This window comes from Zingiber officinale, chromosome 6A, assembly GCF_018446385.1.
Source record: "Zingiber officinale cultivar Zhangliang chromosome 6A, Zo_v1.1, whole genome shotgun sequence".
NCBI lineage: Eukaryota > Viridiplantae > Streptophyta > Magnoliopsida > Zingiberales > Zingiberaceae > Zingiber > Zingiber officinale.
In genome coordinates, this window is record NC_055997.1 from 37,393,188 (window position 1) to 37,402,276 (window position 9,089).

General features: G+C 39.7%; 1 long non-coding RNA gene across 2 annotated transcripts; it reads right to left on the reverse strand.

Moving 5' to 3' along the window:
- Positions 1-935: 935 nt before the first annotated feature.
- On the reverse strand, positions 936-3,998 carry LOC121996287. 2 transcript variants are annotated; one of them, XR_006116018.1, is made up of 6 exons: positions 3,518-3,998; positions 3,304-3,427; positions 3,186-3,234; positions 2,978-3,091; positions 2,809-2,877; positions 936-1,186 (listed from the first exon to the last, which is right to left on the reverse strand). It is a non-coding gene; the product is annotated as an uncharacterized LOC121996287 (long non-coding RNA). The 2 variants fall into 2 exon arrangements; XR_006116017.1 differs by having other exon boundaries at positions 3,304-3,998.
- Between the last annotated feature and the right edge of the window lie 5,091 nt (positions 3,999-9,089).

The following is a 9,089-nucleotide window of genomic DNA, read 5'->3' on the forward strand; positions in this document are numbered from 1 at the left end:
TTTTCATTTTCAGTTTGTTTACAAAAATTACTAAGTATTTTAAATGTTTCATCTTTATTTTTTAAGAATTTTACCGAAGTAAATTTTGATTAATCATCAATTATTACTGGACAATATAAAGTTCCATTAATAGATTTAATTCCATGTGAGTCAAATAAGTCTAAATATAACAATTCAAGTGTTGAATTTATTTGAGTTTGATTGTTGGTTTGTGTATTGATTTGGTCTATTTTTCTTGTTGACAACCATTACAGATTGTTAAATCTAAGTTAGGTAGTTTTGGTAGTCCTCTAACTAAGCCATTTAGTTTGGTGAGATTTCTAAAGTTAAGTGTGGGATATTCTCCTATGTCATAGCTAGGTTTTCTCTTTTTGTGTCAAGTGATACTTATGTGAGGAGCTGGCTAGGTTAATTGTATAGATGTTATTATTCCTAAGTCATTTTAATTTTATTGCAGGGTCTTTCATATGTTTAATTAAGAATTCAGTGAATGTAAACATAACCTTATATTCTGAATCACACAATTGACTAACATTGAGTAAATTAAATTTGAAATTTTTAATAAGGAGTACTTTATTAATAATGAAATTAGAGTATAGTTTAATGTTACCAATTTTAATTACCTTTAGTTTGCCTTTGTTTTTAAAGGCAACTATTCCTAGTGTCACGCCTTGAGAGTAAGGTAGTCTAACAAAAATCGGAGAGCACCTCCCCTGTAGCAGTGACAAATGAATCATGTATACACAGTCACAAGCTCACATAAAAAAATAATCAACAACCCACACGGTTGGAACATACACAACCACACAGTTATATACTCAGCCCACACACCTGAAACAAAAGAAACATAACTACGCAGTTATATAGGCAACCCACATGGCTGAAACATAAAGAATACAGCGAAAGCAAATAAAACTACACAGCCTACACGGCTATTACAAACATAAACTACACAGGATATAACGCTGATTGCATGCTGGCATGACTTACACCACAATACAAATCCAAAATGAATAAATGAGCCACAAGGCTCAAAACCATAAATAAATCCACATAACGCAATACTAAAACCAAATACAGAGTACAAATAGTGTAGTGCTAAAAAGCATGGAAAGCCTATCTCAGATGTGACGTGGGACTAGCAGTCAGGATCCTCCAAGCAACTCCTTATACCTCTACCTTCTACCTGGAGAAAGAAAACCCGTACAAAGGGTGGTGAGTGTGGATCACTCAGGGGGTAATAAGAATATGGTAGTGCATGGACAAAAGTTTAAAGCGATCAATAATATACAGTCTCAATAGGGAAATAAGAGCATGATCTATGACATGATAAATATACATACCAGTACCAATCTAACACATATAGTATAACGATCAGTAAATCACTAGGGATTAGCAGTAAACTTGCTCATAACACCTGAGCAATATATATATATATATATATATATATATATATATATATATATATATATATATGACAACATAACCATGTATGATACAACAATAATAGATCATCAAATGTGAGAGCAACGCTCTACCACTAGCAATCCATCATATGTGGGAGCAATGCTCCACCACAAACCATACAAAATATGTGGGAGCAACGTTCGACCACAAGAAATACAACATATATGGGAGCAACGCTCCACCATAGACATCTAGCTATCTAGCTAGGGACTGAACGAGAACACTCTACCCCCTGTGGGCAGTCCAAAATGTCAGGGTTCCTATCTACGCAAGAACACTCTACCACAGATAACCCGTGGGAAGACAGGATGTAGCTATCTAGCTACTGACTGCGTGAGAACACTCTACCACAGATAACCCCTGGGCAGCCTAAGGTATAACAACCTCTGTCGACTGGCTCTGACCTGAACCAACAATGAGAGGGATCCCTAGTCGATAGGATATATGCAAATCCAGTGTATAATAATCACTATCAACTGGCTCCAACTACAAGGGAGTAATGGTCATCAAACTAGCTCATACCACATAGGAGTAATGACTATCAAACTAGCTCATACCGCAAGGGAGCAATGGTTGTCAAGCTAGCTCATACCGAAAGGGAGCAATGGCCGTCAAACTAGCTCATACCACTAAGGAGCAATGATCGTCAGTATGTATGTAGTGCAATAATGAACATGATGTAAATAACCATGATAGTGATACAATGATCATCAATGCAACAACTCCCTCGACATAGGTACAATATAATCAACCTAATCCTCTAATAGTACACACCAAACATGTGTACACACACACACCACATAGGTATAAGCAATATGATACCTCCAATAGAACACACCAGACACGTGTGAGCACCCAAAATAGATATAGTCAACAAGATACTCCCAATAGATCTCACCTAACATGTATGCACGCACTACACATAAATATCCAGAAATATGATCCATCAATCACATATATATACATATATGCATGAAAAGATCCAACATGTGTCTGCCAACAACATCTACAATACATAACAGCACCTATACACATGTGCACAATAATATATGCATAATCAGCATGATATAACCTATAGTACACACCAACCTCATGAGTGCACCACTATAAATAAACAATCTAAATGTAAATTCCTATTGTAGACACCATATATGTGTGCACCCTATAAAATAGGAATATTAAATAGTGAGACTGTATAGCCAATGAAAGAGCATCGCAAAGATCAAGCATATAAGTATCAAACTCAGGAAAAATATGAGTGGAGTCAAGATAAAGCAACCTCATATATAAGATAATCCATGCACTAAGTTCAAAGAACTATAGAGGTCAAGAAAGAAGTACCTGCCTTTATTTGTAAGTCGCACTGAATATCTTCAAGTCCAATAGTTTGCTTCAAATCAAATCAAAACTCTATAACATAGAATATAAATCAATCCAATCTAGTATAATTCAAATAACTAAACTCAATCCCAATTAGGGTTAGGTAAACCTAATCATTTCACATACTCACCAAATCTATGGTGGCTAATGGTGGCTCACTACCTGAGGGATTCACAATCGAAAGATGGTGGCCAGAGTTAGGCAGAGCTACTGTCCAGCAAATCCAATGCTCCAAAATCAGCACCTAGCATGGATCCAATATCCAATTCATAATCACATTCTCAACCGAGAATTAAACCCAATCATTCATCCCCATCCTTTTAAACTAGAGATCTTACCCTCCAATAACCCTAAGTTTCTGGCCAGAATAGATGAAGGCGGTGATGGCTGAAAAGGAAGAAATGGTCGATGATGCTACCACTGGCAGAACCTACAACTTTAAGAATTGACACATACTTGTGGCTATGACTACGCTGGCCAGTGCAGGGAGGTGGCAGTTGGCAGCTCACTCTCCGGCAGTGACCCCAGCAATGAAAATGGCAAGAGCAGTAACGGTTCAAGGTACTATGATTGTGGGTGGCTGTCGAAATGGATGTGAATAGAGGAGAGACGGCAGTGCTGCCAAGTTAGTCTCGGCACAACTAGAAAAACAACAAGGGGTAGATCTCACCATGGTCGACGGTTGTGGCGTTGCTGACTCGGCTTCAAGTGAAGGGCGTTGGTCGACGATCGGCCGAGAGGGGCAGCGGTAGTGAAGCGAGGAAGAAGGGTAGCTGGAAATCGGGACGGCTTCCTACTTGTGGTCGGAGAAAAGCCGATGGTGCAAGGGGGTCTGGCGATCTAGCAAGGCGACGCGGATAGCGGTCCGCATAGGGAAAAGGATGGTGCGGTCGGGATTGGGGATAGGAATCGACAACATCGGTCAGTGCCAAGCGCTCAAGCGACATCGAGCAATGTTAGGCAGTCGGTGATCTAGCAATGGGCGGCGGCAGCTACAATGAGTTGGGGAGAAGAGAAACTGGAGATGGAATTGGGAATCAGGGAAGAGAGGAATCGAGCAGTGTCGGGTGATGCTGGCAGTCAGCGATTGGGCGATCGACGACGCGTGAAGAGCGGAGTGGGAGAAGAAGAGTTCGGCAACATGGATTTAGGGCACGGATGAGGAAAAATTATATGTTATAAACTTAGGTATCTCTAATTAAACCCTAGGTTAATTTCTCAATCAACTCCCATTTTATTGGTATTCTAAACAAGCTTCCTCAGCCAATTCGATTCATCCCCTTAAACATGTCATACGTTCTCCATTTAAATCGTAAAAAATTTCTAAAAATCACCAGAAAATTCTATAAGATTATTTCTCAAATAACTTTATTATTTAATTATTATTTGGGTATCGTATTTTACATTCTCCCCCACTAATAAAAATTTAGTCCCTAAATTTTCTTCTGAGCTTAAGGATCCTTATCAATCAATGTCATCGATAACAAATATTGGTAGTCGCCATGTGACCACTCTCTATCCGCAGTTGACTATGGCATGATACATAGCCAACCCAACCATGCCTAAGATGATGGCAACTTCCATCATTTTCCACACTTGCGGATCTGCCATAAGTGTCTGACTTACGAAGTCCAAAGGACATCCTTTGACTTCTTACTCGCTGTTAAGTATCTCTCCCAATAGAGGAGAGATATCTAGCCTGGGTGAAAGTTGTACAAACAATCTACTGTTCTTACCCCATAATACCCAGAATACGAAGGAATATTAACTACCAGTATCTATCAATAAATCTGCATAAATGAAATAAATTGAAATAATACCTCGAATGACAAATCCCTTGGCATGCTATGTATCACGTTCGATCTTGGGGTTCAATGGTGACATTCTTGAAATAGACTGTGGATGGATCGGAGGAGCAGTAGTCAACTGCTGAAACTGAGAGTGATGCATTATATTGGGTCGAGGTGGGGGAGGCAAGTCCTGTTATGTTGGATAGGCCTGATAATAAGAAGTTGTTGTAGGGTACTGTACAGTTGCAGGTAATGTGATGTGCTCCTAATCCTGAATGAAATATATCCTTGCTAATGGAGGTATCCCTTGTTGCTGACAAAGAGAGGATTGAATCTGATATAGTCCTCTCCGTGGTTGAGACTGAGGGGGCATATCCCCTTGAGGGGTAACTTTAGTGGTCTCCAACTGTGCCTTCAATGTACAATGTCGGCTCATATGCCCTGGAAGTTTGCAATAGTAACATATAGCCTGGTCCAATGGGCATTCTGCTTTAGTGTGACTTCTAGAACCACACTAGATACATCTGATCTTTCTAGTTGAACGTCTTGTCTTCTGTGGTTGAGAGAATGCTCCAGAAGTTGCTCATGAGCTTTGGTTTCTATCTTCTCTTTTCCATCCAAAAGTATGGTGTTTCTGACTAGCAAACTTATCTTGAGACATCTGTCTATTATTTCCCTTTTCCTGAGATATCTGTTGCCACATCATTTTTATAAATAGAGCTTGATCCAGAGCCTCTCGATAAGTACTGGTGGATGATCCTGACATCCTAATCCGAATATAGGTTGCAAGTCCCTAACTGAACTGGAACATCCGGTCACTATCCTGAGCTACCAGATGTGGACACAACTCTGCAAGTCGACTGAACTTCGCATTATACTCCATGACTGAATGATCACCTTGCTTTAAATTCAAAAACTCTTGGTGGTGTGTCATGCAAAATGTAGCAGGAAAATATTGCCTCTCAAAGGCATCACGAGACAAAGTCCATGTAATGGCCTGCTCTCCGAAAGTCATCTTTTGCATTTTTAGCCAAGTAACTGCCAGATCACGTAGCTGGTAAGGAGCTAATTCAACTTTTTCTTCCTCAATGCATGTCAGATACTCAAACGTGCCCTCTAGGTTTTTCAACCAAGCACGAGCAGCCCATGAATCAGAATCACCATGAAATAGTTTAAGTTAGTCTTTCACTAACCGAGCTAATAACAGTGATACGGGTTATGATGGATCGACTTGTCGAGTGAAGGAGGTGCCTAGGTTAAGAAAGATAGGAAAGGTATATAGCCAGTCGAATGAAGGCTAAGCGAGCACCCACATGCTCATATAAGCTTGGTCGCGCAAAGCCCACTTGACCATAAGGGTGTTTAGCCTTATATATTATTCTAAGAATATTACCGGCCAACCACAAGCCGAGCGAGTGCCCATGCATTCATTTACGCTCGGCCATGCAAAGTCCGCCCGAGCATAAGGGCGTTTAGCCTTATATATGGTTCTCAACATATTACCGGCCAACTGTAGGCCGAGCGAGCGCCCACGTGCTCACATACGCTTAGCCAGACAAAGTCTGGCCGAGCATAAAGGTATTTACCCTTATACATGATTCATAGCATATCACTGGTCGACTACAGGCCGAGTGAGCGCTCACGTGCCCATATATGCTCGGTCATGCAAACCCCGCTCGAGCATAAAGGCATTTAGCTTTATATATGGTTCTCAACATATTACCGACTGACCGCAGGTCGACAGAGTGCCCACGTGCTCATATATGCTCGGTCGTACAAAGTTCGCCCGAGCATAAAAGCAGTTAGCCTTATGTATGACTTCTAGCATATTACCGGCCGATCGAATGTAGAGCGAGCACCCACATGCTGATATACGCTCGGTCGGGCAAAGCCCGCCCAAGCATAAGGGTGCTTAGCTTTATATATGGTTCTAGGCATATTATCGGTCGATCGTAGGCCAAGCTAGCGCCCACACGTTCATTTACGCTCGGCCGGGCAAAGCCCGCCCGAGCATAAGGGTGTTTAGCCTTATATATGGTTCTAAGCATATTACCGATCGACTGCAAGCCAAGCGAGCGTCTACGTGCTCATATATGCTCGGTCGGGAAAACTCGCCTGAGCATAAAGGCATTTAGCCTTATGTAAGACTTTTAACATATTACCGGTCGACCGTAGGCCAAGCGAGCGCTCACGCGCTCATATACACTCGGTCGGGCAAAACCCGCTTGAGCATAAGGGTGTTTAGTGTAACAACCCACCCTTCTTACTACTACTCTCTAAGGCCGGTTGTTACATGTCTATACTCTACTCACTAGTGTCACTTATGCTATTATTAGCGACACTTAGATTTATCACGACCTAGAGGAATTCCTATCGAAAAATTTCAGCAGAGTCTCCCCTGTACCGGTGACCAAATCCATAGTACAAACAATATATACGCAGCCACAGGCGGCTGGAACACATTTTTCACAACCACGCAGTAATAAAATCACACTATAAACAAAGAAACTACTCTAGCAATAGCAACGACTACAACATTCCACAAATAATAAAAGAGACTAATTAGATATGCGGAAATAAACTCAACTACAATCCCAAATTTAATATAACATTAAAAGAGAACTAAAAGAAAGTCTTGACAATTTTGCCAGCTACTTCTGGATCTCTCCACAGTCCAGTCATCACACACCTTCATCACCACCACCACCCTGTCGCCTCCCTTTCATATCTTAGCTTTTCCTTTATCTGTAGTAGGAGGAAAAAAAATAAAACTATAAGTGAAACGCTTAGTAAGTATTAATCTATCTCACAAAAACTCGAAGTGCATACAAATAATGCAACAATACTAAAACTGAAATGCTAAAAGCAAAGCTGCATGTACTCATGGTATACAGAAGTAAAACTGAATACTAAACATGCTCACTAACTGATAGGAAAATAATGAAACTACTACTGTAGGCTTAGAATTAAAGAACTAAACTTCTATTGATTCTAAGCATAATACTTGTTTCATTTTCTTACATCTTTATACTAGAAATTAATCTTTTAATTTCTCTTTCACTTTCTTCTTCTTCTTTTTCTTTTTCTTTCTTCTTCTTTTCTTCTTCTTTGGGCCCAGACTTAGTACCATCTTTGTTTTGCGCGCTCTCTAATAGTGACTGGGGTAGCGAGCCTCCAGCCCTATGAGGATAAAGACCTCGGTCTTACCAGGGCCAAGACCTCGGAATTAGTCACCTGGATTTGTTTAACGACAACCTCAGAAGTCGGGTACTAGTCTCTTACTTTAATTTACTTGTTATCTCTTTTTAACTAGACTTTAGTCTTTTTCTTTACTCATGCTTCTTATAATCCTTAATTGGAGCCTATTAGAATCCTATAGATATATCTAACAAGTATAGGATTACAACTAACCAAGCATGCTATATAAAAATAACATAAGGGAAGCAGATCTGAACTCTCTAAGCATGTTATAAAACAAAGCAAAGGAAAGCAAATCTGAACTTACTAATCATACTATAAAATAACGCAAAAGAAAGCAACTTTGAACTTACTAATCATGCTATAAAATAGAGCAAAAGAAAGCAAACTTAATAACTGTTCATGATCAGGAAAACCAAGAAACTAACACTACATGCTTTAAATAAAGGTTGTTCTTGCCCTTTTGAGTAGCAAGGAAAATGCTAAGCTACCATTCAAACTTCTTTAAGCATGGTTGAAAACAAATCTAACTCCTTTAAGTATGCTACAACAGATTTAGAAACAAAGGAAAGCAAATCTAACTTCTTTAAAAATAGAATATAAGCCTCCTTTTATCATGTTCGTAATATGCAAATCTATCGTTTACTTTGGGCATTAACATGGTTGAAAACATGCACTTTTGTTTTAACCGAAACATGATGTCACAGCAAGATCAATCTGAACCATTCCGTCTACATTAATTTGAAGCAATGCAAAGCTACAAAAACTAACTAAAGCACTTCTATAATTGCAAACATGCACTTCCAAAAGACAAAATAATGAAAACTTCTGCTACTACACCTAAACCTATTCCTTCTAATCTGTTCGGAAATTCTGCAGTCAACTCATATCAATCTAAGCTCAACATAATAGCAATGTATTGGTCATGAAAAAGACTCTAAACAATACACAAGAAACCATTGCAGTCTACCCGAAACAGAGCATGATCATCTCCAGCTCGTTGCTTGGCAACCAAGACAAAACCTGCCAGGCTCCATGTGAGCTGGTCGTGCCCATTCAAATAATAGCCAATAAGAATCCCAATATGAGATGCTAATCATACGGCTAGAAATTAGGGTTGATCAGGCTTATTGAGTTAGCACAGGAAAGTCTAAACAGTAAGCTCAAGGATTTGCTACTGGCAACCAAAATACTACACATACCCATTCATTGCAGTGACCAAAAACAATCCTACATGCTTAACCTAAATCATTC